The 17,144-nt window shown below is 45.6% G+C and overlaps 1 protein-coding gene across 5 annotated transcripts in view; it reads left to right on the top strand.

Moving 5' to 3' along the window:
• Nucleotides 1–15,621: 15,621 nt before the first annotated feature.
• Nucleotides 15,622–17,144, top strand: part of Tbl1xr1 (TBL1X/Y related 1) — a 135,410-nt gene continuing 133,887 nt past the window's right edge. The window contains exon 1 of one of the 5 annotated variants that reach the window (XM_085682286.2): nucleotides 15,622–15,777. The gene's annotated coding sequence lies outside the window, so the exon portion shown is untranslated. Of the gene's footprint in view, nucleotides 15,778–16,145; nucleotides 16,260–17,144 lie in introns of those variants that run through there. The other 4 variants (XM_085682287.2, XM_087899638.1, XM_087899639.1 and 1 more) reach the window with 4 other exon arrangements.

The raw sequence follows: 17,144 nt of genomic DNA, 5'->3' as shown, positions 1-17,144 counted from the left end.
TGGCACGGAACATACAAAGTAGATAAAGTTCCAGGAGAGACCTTGTCAAAAACAAAAACACCCACACACAAATAAAGAGAAAAAGAGGTTCAAAGATATTTATTTTTTAATTACTTAGATTATTATTCTTATTATTTTGTGTGTGGATGATATGTGGGTGTATGTATGTGGAGATTAGAGGACCTCTTTCCACACTGATGTGGGCTTAGAGTAACTAACTCAGGCTGCATGCCAAGTGCCTTTGCCACTTCACTGACTCTTTTTATAAATTCCTAGCTCTGGCATTTACATAAGGTTTTCTCAGTTTTTTCACCATGCTAATGAACACCACACATTTCTAGAAGACAAGTTCAATGTGGTAGTTCTTTATTTTTCTGAGACAGGGTCTCATGTAGCCCAGATTAGCCTCAAACCCACTATGTAGTAAGCATGAGAACTTCTGGTTTTTCTCTCTTCACTAAGTTGGTAGAGCGCTGGGATTACACACATGCACCACACTTGGCTCCTAGAATGCTGGGGCCTTGTGCATCCAGGGCCAACACTCTACCTTTCATTTGCCTTTGACTGACTTAATCCTTTACTGTCAGAAACATGAATTAAATCCCATATTGAGTGCAACACAGTTTGAGAAATGCCGACATAAGGAATTTATGTCGACTGTACTTGTAAAATAACTGTTAAATCACCAAAAAAAAACCTGGGCATTCTTCTCAGAAAGTACAGTGGGCTTTGAATCTAGTGCCTGTAAGACTGGCATGTCTGGGACTGTGGGTCAAAAGTGGGACTAGCCACTTGCATGAACCCATGACATGTCCAAGATTATATCATGAGTCTCATAGGTAGGGTCTGAAACCAAACCATTGGAAAGAAGCTGTGCCAACAGAACTGCTGACAGGAATTGCTTCCAGATTGTCTTTTGAAAGGGCAGGAGTTCCCACTGTCTGGGGTCAAGGAAGGTCCAGCATCTTTTAACTAGACTGAGAAATTCTGTCTGTGTCTGTCTCCAGCCAGCATCTGTCAGCATAGTCAGCCACTCCGTGATCAGGAAAGGCATTTCCTGTCATCTGAATATTTGTGCTCCCCATCCCAAATTCATATATTGGCATCCAATGCCAAAGGTGACATAAGATGAGGAGCTTCTTCTGTCAGACCTCACTAAGGGGCGTGCAAGCCTTCCTAAAGAGTCGTGAGCTAGTTTGTTCTCTGTAACCCTGAAGAAGACATCAAGAAGATGTTAGATAAGTTTAGATGTGGGCTTTTCACTTGACACCAGATCCGCCAGAACCAGCATCTTCTCTTGGCATTTCAAGCTCCCAGAATAGAGGACAATTTCTGTTGTCTAGAAGCTACCCAGTTTATATAATTTGAAGTGACAATCTAAACCAAGATAGCATCTTAGCTTACTTGAGACAGAACTCTTTATTACTTTTATTTACAAAAATATCTCTGTGTTATTTACCAATGTGGGTGTGTAATATGTGTGAATTACCTAGGGAGGTCGAGGTCACAGAGGGCATCCAGTTCCCTGGAACTAAAGATATAGATTCTTGTGAACTGTTCGATGTGGGTGCTGGGAACTAAACTATAGTCCTTTGGAAGATAGGCAAATGCTCTCAACCACTGATCTATCTCTTGGACTAAAAGAATTGTCTATTAAAAGGAAAAGTTTCTTTTAGACTCAGAACAACACAAAGGTGAAGATAGTAATACACAAATAGAAACTATATACATGTCTTAGGTTGACTTTTTATTGCTGTGAAGAAACACTATGACTATAACTCTTATAAAGGAAAACATTTAACTGGGGCTGGCTTACAGTTCAGAGGATTAGTCCATTTTTGTCATGGTCGAAAACACAGCAGCATGCAAGCAGCACAAGGTGTGCCACATTTGGAGTGGTTTGAGCATAGATGTCAAAGTCGGCCACCACCTTGACACATTTCATTTAACAAGGTCACACCACCTAATAGAGTCACTTCCTATGGGCCAAGCATTCAAACATAAGAATCTATGGGGATCATTCCTATTTAGATGACCACAGTACTGGTATTTATATTTATTTGAAAGTATTTGTTTATATTTGTATTTGGTATTTTAACTTTGTGGGATCTTCCTTCCTTCCTTCCTTCCTTCCTTCCTTCCTTCCTTCCTTCCTTCCTTCCTTCCTTTCTTTCTGTTTTTTGTTTTCATTCTTGTAACAATATCTCAAGTAGTATAGGCTGGCCTATAATTGAACTCCTGATCCTCCTGTGGGTTAGGATTACAAGACTGTGTTTGGTTAAATTTCAAGATAATTTAACATTTTAAACTAACTACCAGTGACTTCGAGATGGCTCCTAAGCTAAGGGAGCTTGCTGCCAGACCTGATGACTTGAGTTGGATTCCTGGGTCCCATGTGGTGGAAGCTATTACCAAATGTGCACTGTGGCATTTGTGCGCATCCCATACAATAAAAGAACATGGTGGTTTTTCTTAAATAAAAGAATAGCAAATTCTCTTAGAAAGCCAATGTAAAACATGTAAATTAGAACTATAGTTGATTTAGATTTGTGGATTTAGAAGATATGAGTTTTATTTATTTGTTTGTTTTTTGAGACAGGGTTTCTCTGTAGCTTTTGGAGCCTGTCCTGGACCTCACAGAGATCTGCCTGCCTCTGCCTCCCGAGTGCTGGAATTAAAGGCCTGTGCCACCACTGCCCGGCTCTCTCCTCCCCCTTCCTCTTCCTCTTCCTCCTTCTTCTTTGTTTTTTTTTTTTTTCCCCTTCTTTGCTTTCATTTGTTTTGAGGCAGAATCTTCTGTAGCTCAGGCTGGTCTCAAGCTTGCTACACAGCTTCTATGAGTTTTATTACGCCTATAAACATTTCTGTAATGTTCAAGAGAACTTAGGAGACACATTTTATAAACAGTCAGTCATATTTATGAACATTAGACAAGTGATTTTGATTCTACTTGCCTAGCAACTTAAGCTTTTTGTTCATTTTTTTCAAGACAGTGTTTCTCTCTGCAGCCCTGGCTGTTCTGGCCTCACTCTGCAGACCAGGTTGGAGATGTACCTGTCTCTGCTTCCCAAGTGCTGGGACTAAAGGTGTGTGAACACCACCTGGATGCAATTTAAACACTTTTAAAAAGGAAACTGGGCTCCTTAAACATATACACGCAGTTTAATACATGGGAATTTAATTAACCAAACTACAAAATGCTTTTAAAAGGGAACAGTTAGAATTTTTTTAAAGTAAGACTTTTATTTTTCTTGCCATTTTGACACAGGTCTCAATACCAGCTTAAGCTTCGAATTTGTGGCGATCTTCCTGCCTCAGCTGCCAGGGTCATGGGATTACAGGTGAGTGTGACCATATGAAGCTCGATAACTCAAATTCCGGAGGCTAAAAGAATCGTCGGGTTTTCATGTGCATACGTAGTGAGATTACTATACAATGGCGTATCCTGTAACCAGGTTCTCCTATGGCGACTCAAGAGGAGGCGGAGGCCAGGAGAGGGTGGGCTCACTTTCTTTCCCTAGCCAGTATACACTCTAACACTATGAACACTGCGAGCAGAGGACACACCTGATTATGCCCTATCTGTACTCAGTGAATAGTTTTTAGATGCTCACGAAGGAACCATGTGACATGAATTCTATTATAATGTGGTCCTTTCTGTTAAGTAGCGCTGCCCACTTGGCTTTTCTCTCCTCTCTGTACAAAACAGAACAAAGCCAAAAAACAAAAACAAAACAAAACCAAAAAACGAAAACAAAAAGGTTTTTTTGTTTTTGTTTTGAGGCCCCCCTTTGGCCTCAAACTTCACTGTATGTAGCCAAGGACAACCTTGAATGTTTGATCTCTTGCTTCTCCTCCACCTCTTTACTCTGGGATTTTAGATGTGCGCCTCTGCACTGTGGAACCCAGGGCTTCCTAAATGTTAGGCAGTCACTCTACAAATTGGTGAACACCCACAGCCCAAACAGCAGAGTAACTTTTAGCAGTCCTTACCCTTCCTAGTCTGGACCTGCACGTCTCCCTTCACGGAACTGCAGATTGAGCCTCAGAAGCCTTCAGTCCATGCTCCTGGCAGCCTGCAGCCTGCCCTGTGATCCATTACTTGATTTCATTATGCCATGCATTAGACTGAGAATACATTGTCTACCCACTGTGGACCCAGTGCCCTAAGGGGAGACACAGAGACTTGCTTCCTTTCCCTGCTGTGAGGGAACAGGGAGAAAGGTCGCCAGAACTTGACCAGGCTGATACCTTGACCCCAGGCCTCCTAATCCACAAACTGTGAGGCACGTGTTTGACTTTCATGCCATCCTGTCTAAGGAAGACATTGATTGCCTTTTTGGTTGTTGAGAAACTTAGAAACGGGACACACAATGTCTTGAAAAGTGCTTGCACCATGCTTTATGAATGAGAGCAACTGACACTAGGAGCCAGTATACACACATGTACAAAGTCACTGCACGCTGACCTGGGATTACATAAATTTAGCAGGAAACTCTCCCCCCGCCTCTCTTTTAAATAACATAATTTTTTAAATTGAATCTTTGGGTATTTCACACCATGTACCCCAATTCTGCTAATTTCACAGCCCTTCCATATCCACCCTCCACCTTTGTAGCTGCCCCCACAAAAAGTTAGTAAAAAATAAAAATGAGAAAAGAAAAGAAAGTAAAACAAGAACAGCAACAGAAATGTCATCAACCCCTCTGGGCAGTGAACTGCTTTTCTGTCAACCGCAGTGTTTCTGGGGGTTGTAACCTGCATGTCCACGACAGTGCCATTCACTGTAGTGACACTGGAATTTGCAGTGCATCCGCAGTATCATGCTTAATCAGCCCAGCCCAAACAACTTTACTTGTGACTGTTCATTGCAACGAGTAGTTGAGCTAGTTCAAGGTCTCTGGCTTCTGTTACAGTCAATCCTGGGCCCTCACAGAGACTCTCAGATATCTTGCTGTCGCCCTAAGTCATGTGGGATCCTGCAGCCATGGATGCACAGGGCTGGCACCTTCATGTGCTCCAGCAGTTCCTAGATGGGGAAGATGTTGGGGTGGGCAACTTAAAGCCCTATCAGGATACTCCTAATAAAAAGAAACATTTATCTGGGTATGGTGGCATGCACTTTTAATCCCAGCACTTGTGGGACAGAGGCAGGTTTATCTGTTTCTGTGAGTTCAAGGCTTGCCTGTCTCAAAAATAAATAAATAAGTAAATAAATAAAATATTTAAGCCAGGCTTAATGGTATACTTTGCAGGTGGAGTTGGAAGGATCAGTACAAGGTCATCCTCAGCTATATAGTGAGTCTGAGATCAACCTGGGCTACATATAATCCTGTCTGAGAAAAACACAGAGCAAAACAAGACAAACAGGCAGTTACACTGACTGTTTAGTTCACAATGTTTACACCTATCAGTTTCTAAAAAATACACTTACCACACGCATGTGTGTGTCCATACCGCAGCACTTGAGCAAAGGTAGGACAACTTTTGATCTCTTGCTTTTCTATGTGATCCCTGAGACTGAATCCAGATTGGCAGTTCTTAGTGAGCCATAAAGTCATGTCTCCACTTCCCGCCTCCAATGAACACCAGATGTGCTAATCTGTCTGTCTGGCACACACTTTCCTGAGGACATGTCATATTCATCAAAGTATAAAAACAGGCACTTTAAAAAACTGTCCCCCCTCCCCACCTCTGCAAATGGCAACTTCCCTCTTCCGCATTGTTGGTCTAAACCCAGTAATCATCTTTGGATTCTCCTTTTCAACAACATACCAAAAACTATTCCATTTTTTATCTTGGCAAGTAGGTGGCTGAGCCAGGCATTGGGACTTAGAGCTCCGGGCTGACGTAGGAAGAGCACAGACGCTCAAGGCCAGCTGCCAGACTGCCAGAGTTATGGGCTATCCTGGCAACAGAGTAATATCCTGTCTGTACATTATCTAATTTTTCTAACACCATCTTCTTTAGGATCTCTGAGTCCTCAGCCAGCAACACCCTCTCCCAGTTGGTCCTCTGCGTATGGACCAAGGCTTTCCTATGTCTTTCCATATTTGAGAAAGGAAAAGCCCTTTCACCTTTCCTTGCTTCATACCAACCAGCTGAAAACTGTTCTCATTCCCAGGATACAACAGCTGTGCTTTCACCTCTGTTTCCACGTACCTGATGTTCCATCTTCCTGGAGCTCCTTTCCTGATGGTGGGTACTCACTTCTCTGTCATTAACGTTCTGTTCATGTGTCAGTATGACTCAGAACAATGGGTCCTCTCTCTATCTGAAACAATGCACCATGCTCACGTCCCACCTTACTTTGCTTCAGCTTTGTTATGACTTCACTCTTGAGTGCGGTTATCTGACCAGTCTGGGGCCTGTGGAGTGGCAGTAAGGAGTGTGACCACCAGTGACTGGACTTGCCTGGGACAGCAAGAGCTGGAAAAGCCATCTGAGAGCCTTGCTGGAGGTGGTGTACTACAACAGTCTGGCTCTTTGCTGGGTATGTAAGTTGGTGCATGATTGTGAGTGTATGGCTGTGCATATGTACGTAATAAGTGTGGGAGTACATGTACACAGGAGGACATCTTCATGCCGTTGGTTTTCTCTTCCTGCTTTTAAATGGGTTCTGGACTGAAATCATCAGGCTTGCAGAGAAAGCACTTTTACTTGACGAGTCATCTCTTTGGCCCATGCCCAGCATTTGTGTGGGTGGGTGAGAGTCAAACTCAGGGCTTCATGCTTGCAAGCTAGTTCTTTGACAGCTTGAATAATGCTCTACTTGAACAGGAACAGCAAAAGAGGACAAACCTACCCAAGCCATTTTATACTGTCTTTATGATAAAAGTTAAACCACAATGCAACTTAGTTTATTCTTATTATTTATTTTTAGACAGTCTCACGTAGCACAGGATGATCATAAATTTTATGTGAAGTTAGGAGGGCTTTGGACGTCTTATCTTCCCTTCCCTTCCTTATTTTGTGCTGAGGAAGAAACCCTGGCTTCATGCATGCTAGGTAAGCCTCTCCCAACTGAGCCTACAAAGCCTCAGTTATGCAACTTGAATATATTTTTTGAAAGTTTCTTTATATTCTTAGCCCCTACTAAGTACAAGACTGAAATGTAAACGCCATAAAGTGTAGGTTCTCTTTGGTTCACTGTAAACAGCTTCTGAATGCCTTCTTCACTAAGCATATATAAATGTTTGTTAAATGATAGCAACAATTGTCAACACAATATGAAGCTCTTCATGCTGCCAGGGCAGTACAAGGCTGTCAATTAAAGGTGATTGGTAAAACAACGTGCTGTGTGTGTGGTTGGCTTTCTGTTCTGACCGAATTACAAACAGGATCCTACCTGCTATTTCCAGATTCTGAGAGATATGAATAGTAGGTGTATTTTTTTTCAAGATGATTATTTTAAAAATTATATGTTGCCAGATGGTAGTGGCTCATGCCTTTAATTCCAGCACTTGGGAGGCAGAGACAGGCGGATGTCTCTGTGAGATTGAGGCCAGCCTGGTCTACAGAGATCCAGGACAGCTTCCAAAGCTACAAGAAAACCTGTTCAAAAAGAAATAAAAACAAAAAGAAATAAAAAAATTATACATGTGTGTATGTGTCTGCCTGTGGAAATGTTCAGTTGTGGGGGCCAGGTAGAGCATTAGTACCCTGTAGCTGAAGTTCTAGGTGGTTGTGAGTCACATGACATAATGTTCTTAACTGCTAAGTCATCTTCCCTGACCCCTTTTCTTTTTTTGGTTTTTCGAGACAGGGCTTCTCTATACCCCTGGCTGACCTGGCACTCATTCTGTAGACCAGGCTGGCATCAGAAATCTGCTTGCCTGTGCCTCCCAAGTGCTAGGATTAAAGAGGGCCTTTGTTTTTTTACTTTCTTTTTTCTTTTCTTTTCTTTCTTTCTTTCTTTCTTCCTTCCTTTCTTTCTTTCTTTTTTTTTTTTTTTAGTGCCTTTCTTGACATAGGATCTTGGCTAAATAGCCCTGGCTATTGAAATTATGCCAATTCCCCTACCTCAGTCTCCCGGGTGTTAGCTTCTTTGTCAGTTATTTATTTATTTTTAAAATATCCCCTTCAATACTACTTTATTACTTTTATTGAAATGAAAACTCTCAAGTAAAGCCCATTGAGCTTATTGAAAGGACCTTGGAGTCAGCATACAACACCAGATTCTCAGTACAAAGGAGATTTATTTACCCTCAAAGGATAATAAGCACCATGCCGCTGGGTTAAGCAAAGACAGCAATGGCTGACTAACACATAGCCGCTTTAAGGGCATTAGCATGGGAAAAGAAGAAAGAGGGGTGTCCCTCCCTTGGAAGGGGTGCTTGTCTCCGATTGGCCAGGAAAGAGAACAAAAGCGAAGCAGTATCAGGCTTCTTGTCATGTAACCTGAGTCTGAGGGACTGTATTGGGACCAACACTTACAGAATCTGAGCACAGGTCAAGCAGCCTGTGACAAGGTCATGCCGATGGAGAAAGGTCACAGGAGTACACTTTGCACAGATGTGATGAGACCCAGACTCTTGCCAAGCTGCTCATCAGTCCTGACAGCACAGCCTGGGAGCCCAAGAACCACAGAACTGCACAAGGCAGAAGGAACCCATCCCGGTGCACCAGAGGAACGCCCGTGGAAGCTCAGCAAACACGAGCATCTACTGAGTGCCGACTAAGACTTGGGGCACCAAACATCTTCCACATAAACATTTTAAAGCATCATAGTGGTTTAAAATTTTGTTAGATAACGCTCCTTGGGTGAAGTAAGACGAGTCAGGATTTGTTTAGCCAGAGGTGTGTGTGTGTGTGTGTGTGAACAGTGATTAATTTTTCCAGCTTTGTGATAATTGCCTTTAGTGAATGAACAAACTCCCAGGATCTAAGTTATTTTTTGAGATAGGGTTTCTCTACACAGCTCTGGATGTCCTGGAACTCACTATGTAAACGAAGTTGGCCTCAGATTCACAGAGAGCCTTCTGGGTCTGCATCCCAAGTGCTGGGGTTAAAGACATGTGCCACCATACCTACCTAAAACTTATTTTTTAACTTATTCATTTATATATTGTTATTTTTTGAGACTAGTCCATACTGTTCTAGAATTCCTTACATAGCAGGGAATGATTGTTAGAATCTGATCGCCTGGTCTGTCACCTGGGTACCCTGTTCTTCTGGAGAGACAACTTCTACCTCTCTCCCTTTCCCCCGCTTCTCCTCTTCCCTTTCCATAACTCACTAAATAAACTCTATACCCAAACTCTCTCTCAGCATGCTGTATCTGTCTGCCTCCCACCCACCAGGCACACCTGCCGCTGCCCCTTGTGGGACTGCCCTTCTTGGCCCGATTATCTTGTGGCCGAAAGGATAATGGGCTCAAGCCTGTTGTTTATTTTTCTGCCTCATCTGTGGGAAACAGGCTGACATTTCCAACTTCTATCAGCTGACAGCTAAATTTAAAGCATGACAGCACGTGGACAGCTATCGCTGCCGCCATTTTCTCTGACCTTAACAAAGGGAGGAGCCGAAGAGCACCGGCCATAGGCTCATTTTTCATTTAACTTTATGTGGAACTTAAATTCAACTATGTGTAAATATATGTATACTTACTGTTAAATGTTTTAAATTCATTATATCTCATTCCAGACTAAGAAAGCAATAGTTCTCATATTTTAAATAGGTACTTTTAAGCCTCTTACAAAAATACCACATATGTAATCCAATCCTGCTTTAAAATATATTGTGTTTCACTATTGTCAATTCTACTGTTAAGCTTTTATTGCAAGCAGTTTTTTTCCTTCTTTGTCTTTTACAAGTATAAATCTCACCTGCTAAGTCAAAAACAGTCAAGCTTGGACCCAGCTCTCCAGGCTGAGTCTCTGCTGTAGTTATAACCTATCTATACCCGAGAAACAGCTTTCAACTGCTCAGAGATCTGGGGAACATGGCATTTATATGTTTAATTATTAAAACACTCTTCATAACAGACAGGTTGGCTCCTAGCAGCAGCACTCTATTTCCTCCAAAGAAGACAGAAGACAGGTGGGCACAGAACAATGCCTATTCTCAATTCACTTCATCAAGTGAAAGCGCTAACCACTGGGCAAAAACTGCCTTTCATATAACTGACGATCTCCAGGTGGTGGACAGAACCACTGGAGCCTAGCTGTTCAGGTCAAGGTAGGCTTGTCTTCCTACAGATTTCCTACCCCACGGGATCTTCTGGAGCCTGGCAGGCCCTGCTTCTAACAACAGAAGACAAATACAGTCCAGATGCCCCTGCCCTCGATGATCATGGAGGACCCCAAGGAATGGCTCTAGGTAGCCAATAGAGTAAGTTCTCTGTCACTTTTTAATCAATAACTCAAGTAAAATTTTATCCTTCTCAAAGATCTCTGATGCAGTTTGACAGCTGAGAGGTTTTATCAGTTTAAAAGGACAAACTCACCAAACAAATATCAATATAACTTCTTAATATGTTCTAAATAAAGGGTGTTTTAAGATATACAAATGCAAATTATTAAGATGTGTGCTTGCAAGTTATAAAGGTGTGAGGACAAATACAAGTTACCAAATTTATCTCCCATGCTGCCTTTCATAGTCTTAAAAATACTTTTCATTGTGCAAAAATATCTGTCACAGTCATTATGACATAAATATGTTGCCGTTTATACAACATATATGTCTAAAACTTACGTTTTCACATTCAAAAATTCTTGTGAGTTCCAGGGAGCCAAATTGAAGGATTCACCTTAAAAGGTCAGATATACCCCTCTTAATTCCCTGATCCTAAAATTTTTTCTTCCTAAACTTAACTCTGCCCTCTGCTCTGCCAACACCTTGCTAGGTTCAAGAGACACTGGATAGTTCCACACCACAAACCCTGGACAGGAAAAAAGCAACCGGTTATCCCAGGATGTGCCCATCACCCAGCTTTCTCAGGACCCTCCCCCAGATGATGCCCACAAATAAGCAGAAAGCAGTCTTGAAAAACTGCTGCCCCAATTCCCTCAACCTGCTATGCCTAACTTCCCAACTTTTTATTATAAGAGAAAGATAGGACTGTTATAATCTGCTGGCCTGGTCTGTCACCTGGGTACCCTGTGTCTTTAAGAGACAAGCCCTGCCCACTCCCAACCTCCCCCCTTCTGCTGAGGCAAGCAGACTCTCTCTGCCCTTCTGGAGAGGCAGCTTCTCCCTTCTCCCCTTTCCTTCCCTCTCCATAACCCACTAAATAAATTCTATATGCAAACACTCTTTCTGCAAGATGTATCTGTCTGTCTGTCTCTCACCTGCCACGGTCTTCTACCCGCCAAGGGGACCGGCTAAGGCCTTGGGTGGCCCACAGCTCCCCTCGTGGGTCCCCCACCACCTGTTTATAAATAATAATGATTACTTCTGATCGCCCTCTATCCACCTCCCCAGATCTTGGATTACAAGTGCAGGCCCAGGTCTGTTTTAGGCAGTGCTGGAGATGGTTCCTGGGAATCAGGCAGTCAATCATTGAAAATTAGTAACAATTCTTCTCAATTTGCCCAGGTCTAATTACTTCTTGAACTTCAGTGCGGCCTTTGACTTTGTGTGCTGGGAATGTTGGAATGGCTAAAGGGTGAGGTTCATTCTACCTTCACGCAGGGCCCATTTATCTAAGTCTTTAAGATGTTGATGCTGGAGAAATAGCTCAGGGTAACAGTGCTTGCTGCTCTTGCAGAGGACCCAAGTTTGGTTCTGCTCTTGCAGAGGACCCAAGTTTGGTTCCATTGGGTAGCTTAAACACACACACAAACACACTGCTGTCACACATACACACTGCTGTGTAACAGTTTCCTTGAGATTCAAACATTCCAACAGACCCAACACAAGCCCCTTAAGCAGGCAGGTCAACAATACAAAAGTAGTTTTAAGAATTTCCTGAAACTGGGGCTGGAGAGATGGCTCAGTGGTTAAGAGCATTGCCTGCTCTTCCAAAGGTCCTGAGTTCAATTCCCAGCAACCACATGGTGGCTCACAACCATCTGTAATGGGGTCTGGTGCCCTCTTCTGGCCTGCAGACATACACATGGACAGAATATTGTAAAAATAATAAATATTTAAAAAAAAAAAAGAATTTCCTGAAACTGACCCGATTCACTGGGCTTTCCCTGCTGGAGTAAACAAGAGCTGAGAGGCCGTTCAGAGAAGTGAAGGTGAGCTACGGAGAAGACACTGGGAGGAGAGAGCTGCCCGGAAGAGGTCAGGACAACGAGGCACCTGGAAAGGGCAATCTATACGTTGTTTCAGGCTTGCAGTGGGCTACAGGCGCCCAGTTTTCTGAACTGTCAGTCATGTTGGAGTGGGTTTTGGTGATACACCTGTCTGAGTCATTTCTGCTTCTGTAAGTAACCCCAACTGGCTCACCAAGTTGGACTTTGGTGGTATCAGTACTTTGTCCTGTCGTGGGTTCCCTATATGGGGTGAGTGGATGAGCATGTTTCTTCTCCCAAGCAAAAGTTTTGTCATGCACCACACACAGGGACCAAAAAAATAAATCAATAAAAAATAAAGAATGCTAAAGCCACACTGAGCTTTCAGATGGGCTCCTGTATCTAGAAACAAGAACAGCCAACTCTCTTTAGCAGGCAGGCTCACATTTAGGGAAAAGCAGAGCATCTAAAATGATGATAGGCTGTTGACTGCGTGTGTGTGTGCAGGTGCAAACACGCCACAGTCAGAGGACGCGAGAGCGAACCACAACCTCTGGACTGCGTTCTTACCTTTTTGATTTTGGTGTCAGGGTCTCACTATGTGGCACTGGCTGGCTTACAGCTTACCATGTAGACCAGGTTAGCCTCAAACTCAGACATCTACCTGCTTCTGCCTCTCAAGTGCAGGGATTAAGGTGTGAACCCTCAAGGGTCTCAGTTCTGTTGAGCGGTGTATTCCAGGTCATCTGGCAGAGAAGTTTTCTGCCTCCCATTTTGTCATTGGAACATAGGAACTGAACTAAACTTAGGTCACCAAGTGGCATATCAACCTGCTGAGCAATAAATATCAAAGGCCCTGGTAATGTTTGATAATGGTAAGGTATCCTCTTGGCTGTTAGGAGGATAGGCAGGAAGATTGCCAAGCATTTGAGACCAGGCTGAGGTACACAGGAAAATCCTTCTCAGCAAGCAACAACAAAACCCAAAAAAAACCATGAGAACAAACCCCAAAACCCCTACCAACAAACAAAACAGAAAAAAATCCAAAAAAACCCCCCCAAAACTTGAAAAGCACTTTACTGGAGCAAGTATGATTTCTGTCATTGCACTTAAATAAAGCAATTTCCATCCTAAGATACTATGCCTAACGAATTCACGGATTCTCAACACTCTCAACTGCCAGTGCACACGGAACTACTTCAGGATGCAGCTTGGCAGAGAGCTAAGAACTGGTGGGAAGGAGGAATGTCTTTAGAAGAGACGTTTCACGGGGGCATTAAGAATCACCCGTTTGGAGCTGAGTGGAAGGACTGATGGACATCTTTATCCACTCAAAGTGTGCTTTCATTTTCTGGTAGCTATTGTTTAGGTCAAGGGCAGGAATCTCAGCTTGCCTACACACCCCACCACTCAAATACTTTAGAGGTTCACTGAGTGGTTCAGACAAAGAACCTTGGCTACTTTACTTAAGAGAGGTTTATGGGCTGGGCAGTGGTGGCGCTCGCCTTTAATCCCAGCACTCGGGAGGCAGAGGCAGGTGGATCTTTGTGAGTTCGAGGCCAGCCTGGTCTACAAGAGCTAGTTCCAGGACAGGCTCCAAAGCTACAGAGAAACCCTGTCTCGAGAAACCAAAACCAAAACCAAAAAAAAAAAAACAAAAGAAGAAAAAAAAAAGGAGAGGGGGACATACACACCACTGGACAGTTCTTAAACACTCCCCAGTGTTTTGGAAACCGTTATCTACGTCGCCTTCAGGTGACCTTATTTAATCTAACAATCTCTGTTTCACCAGGGACTACAAGTTCAAAGACAGCCAGGCACAGGCTTTGAACTTTCTGGTAGGCAGGGCATTTCTAACTCCACAGACTTCCTTTTGGGGGGCCTTTCCACTCCCTTGCAGCAATCTCCGACTGCTGCCGGCAGATAGATACATTGATCGTGAATGAAAAAAAACAAACAAACAAAAAACCATAACAAACTTGTCTAGTCACTGAGTTTATTAGGCAGGACTGAGTCTATAGCGGTGAAAGTTACTTAAAAAGATACTTTGTTTGAAAATTTGAGACACTAACGTTAGATCAGTGCTTGACAGGACACACATTCATATACCTAAATACTTTGACAACTTGAAACCAGAACCTCTCACCTAAGAAGGTAACAAAACATTTGGAAAGACAGAGTTTCAAGTCATATGTTAGAATGAAAAGGAGGGCTGCTTCTTACGATCCAGGTTTTTGAGAAGCTCAGGAAGGTTAACGCAGTGTTTAAAAATGTTTCCCTTAAAAATCAAAAGACATGCCCTCTGCACCCCACTCCAAATCACACTGCGACATTGTTGGTCAGCCGAACTGTACTTAAGAAACCGCCTTCACGTGCCACATGCATGCAGAAAGTAGGAGATAAACTCACGCGGGTGCATACTTAGTGAACATTCATTCAGTCTATGGGTTTATTTTCGCGCAAAGTGAACTGATCGATCAAACCTTCCCAACAGCCCCAGAAGACGATAAGTCGCACATTTGGGCACACATACTTCAATTACAGCTTTGCCTTAGCACCAAACCCCTCTCGCCGTGTGCGCGCCTCCCTCATGCTCGGTGCTCGGATTCCATCCTGTAACTTGCTCGGCAGATGAAGCCCCTTTCTAGGTACGCTTCGGAGCAGGCGAGTTTACACGCGCTTTGCACGCGATGTCCGTCCGGAGCCCGCGCCGCGATTCCGTACCTGCCCGCTGCCTCCGGGGATTGGGTGGCCGCGGCTCGTAGAGCTGCCCGGGGCGAGCGGACCCGAGCGCCACCCAGGCCGCGGGACAGCCCGGGCAGCCGGCTCAGGAAAGAATGCGCTGCGAGCCCAGCCCCCAGCGCCGCCGGCAAGCGAGGGAGGGTGGTTGGAGAGCAGAGCGAGTGAGGAAGCGGAGACTGGAACCGCGCGCCACCCCCACCGCCGCGCTGCCTCCGCCCCTCCGGAGCGCCCCTCCTCCACCCCGGCGCTCCTCCTCTTCCCTCCCCCTCCCTCGTGGTTCCCCCCCCCCCCCAGGCTCAGGCTCCCTGCCCCCTCGCCTCTCATCCTCCAGGCTCCCTTCCCCCTCCACATTCTCTTTCCCCACCCTTCCTCTAGGCTCCCCTCCCCCTCCCTGCCTCCTCCAGGCTCCCAGCCCCCTCCCGGGGTTCTCCACACTTCCTCCCCTCCCCCTCCTGGTGCTCGTCTCCCCTCCCCCTCCGCGGGTCCTCCTCCCCTCCCCCCCTCCCCTCCCCCTCCTCGCTCCCTCCGCCCTCCCCGCGCGCCCAGCGCAGGCCGCTCGGGTTTGTTTTGCTGCGCGGCCGCCGCCGCCGCCGCGGGCCCGGAGCTCATTTGTGCCTGGCTGGTCCCCGCGCTCCCCGGTGCCGAGCCGGAGCCGTTGGCCGCTCGCGCGCTTGGCTCTCTCCCTTAGTAACAGCTCCCCTCCTGCCTCGGTGCTGCGCCCTGCCCCCGCGCCCCTCCCCCGCCCGACCCGCCGCCCGGCTGTCAGCGCCCGCACCCCAGGGCGCCTCGGGGTGCCGACGGCGGCCAGGAGGGGAGCGCCGCGCGTCCGGGAGGGGACAGCGTCTCCAAGCAGGTGAGCGCGGGCCCGGGGCGGCGGGCGCTGCGAACTTGGCCTGGGCGCGGGGGAGGGGCGGCCGCGCTCACGTGCTGCCCCCCCTCCCGGGTCGGGGTGGCCGGCTGCGGGAGGCGCTCGGCCCTGGCGAGCGGGCGTGGGGGCGCAGGCTGGGTGCGGGGCCGCAGCCGCCCGAGGCTTGCGTAGCGGGGGAGCGGGCTGGGTTCAGGATGGGCGCCCGTCCGCGCTCGGGCGCGCGGGCTGCAGTCACCCGGTCGCGCTCCCCTCCGGGCCGCGCCGCGCGGAGACCCCGGGTGGCGGCGGGGACTGCGGGCGGCTGTTGGGGCGCGGGCGGGGGAGGGGCGCGGCCCGGCCTCGCTCGCTCGGGACGCGCGTGTGGGCACCTTGTGTCTGCGTCCTCTCTAGAAGGAGGCCCTGGCCACAGCCTCGGTAAAGTTGGGTCAGAAGTGTATACAGTTGGCAAACTTATTGTCAGCTTCCTGGTAAGTTTCGGGGTGGCACACAAGTCACATTTATCTTCTGACAGTGTAGAGGCCAGGTTGTGAGTGTTTGCTGGGTGACTTCCTCTTTGCAACCGATGTCTTTTTTTTTTTTTTTTGGAACAGGGGCTGACTTTTATTTAAGTGTAATATTCCATGTTGAAAGGCAGCTCGAGGCGAGCTATGCATGTATTAAGAGTGTTAGGTAATTTTGGAAGTTCTCAATTTGGATTAAATTTAAGTTGTGAAAATGGTCTATTCCGTGTAACGTTTGAGTTGAATGGCTTTTAAGAAACGCTCTTTTTGTTGGGTTACCAAACACTGAAAATAATTTGGTGGTCACACAGAAGTGTTGGAACGTCGCTAAACATGATATTTCCTCAGTCCGGAGTTTTCTTAAAACCTTGCACTCCACAGGATCCAGCGTGAAGGATTTTCCTACCTCTGTCATTTACAGTTAATTAGGAAAGTTTACTGTTGACTTTCTTGTTTTCCATATAGGAACCTTAGGCTGGACTAAACATGTTAATAAAATATGGTGGGTGAAATGATGTGTTAGTTGTAGTTTGAATCTTGAGACTAAATGCCCCACCAATGTAACGTCTTTTTCCTCCTCTCCCCAACTCTCTTGGGATAGTACAAGGCCCTATCATTACTGATTTAACTTAGCTAAAATGACTTGCATCTTGGTGGCCCGTTGAAGGTAGTGAGTTTGGGGTTTCCCTATGTGATTCATGTTCATTTTTGTTAACAAGAGCCATGCTTATTGGAGTTCTTCAGTAATCCTGACTTCCTGGAACTGCGCATTCTCATCACCTTAATAAGTTTATAGTCTGGGGAAGTAGGGCATCTTTGTCTGCAAAGAAACATTGTGTATCAGTTGGATTG

This window comes from Myodes glareolus, chromosome 20 (genome assembly GCF_982192425.1).
Source record: "Myodes glareolus chromosome 20, mMyoGla1.1, whole genome shotgun sequence".
Taxonomy (NCBI): Eukaryota; Metazoa; Chordata; class Mammalia; order Rodentia; family Cricetidae; genus Myodes; species Myodes glareolus.
The sequence above is the reverse complement of the archived record's forward strand: the minus strand, read 5'-3'. Positions and strand labels throughout refer to the sequence as shown.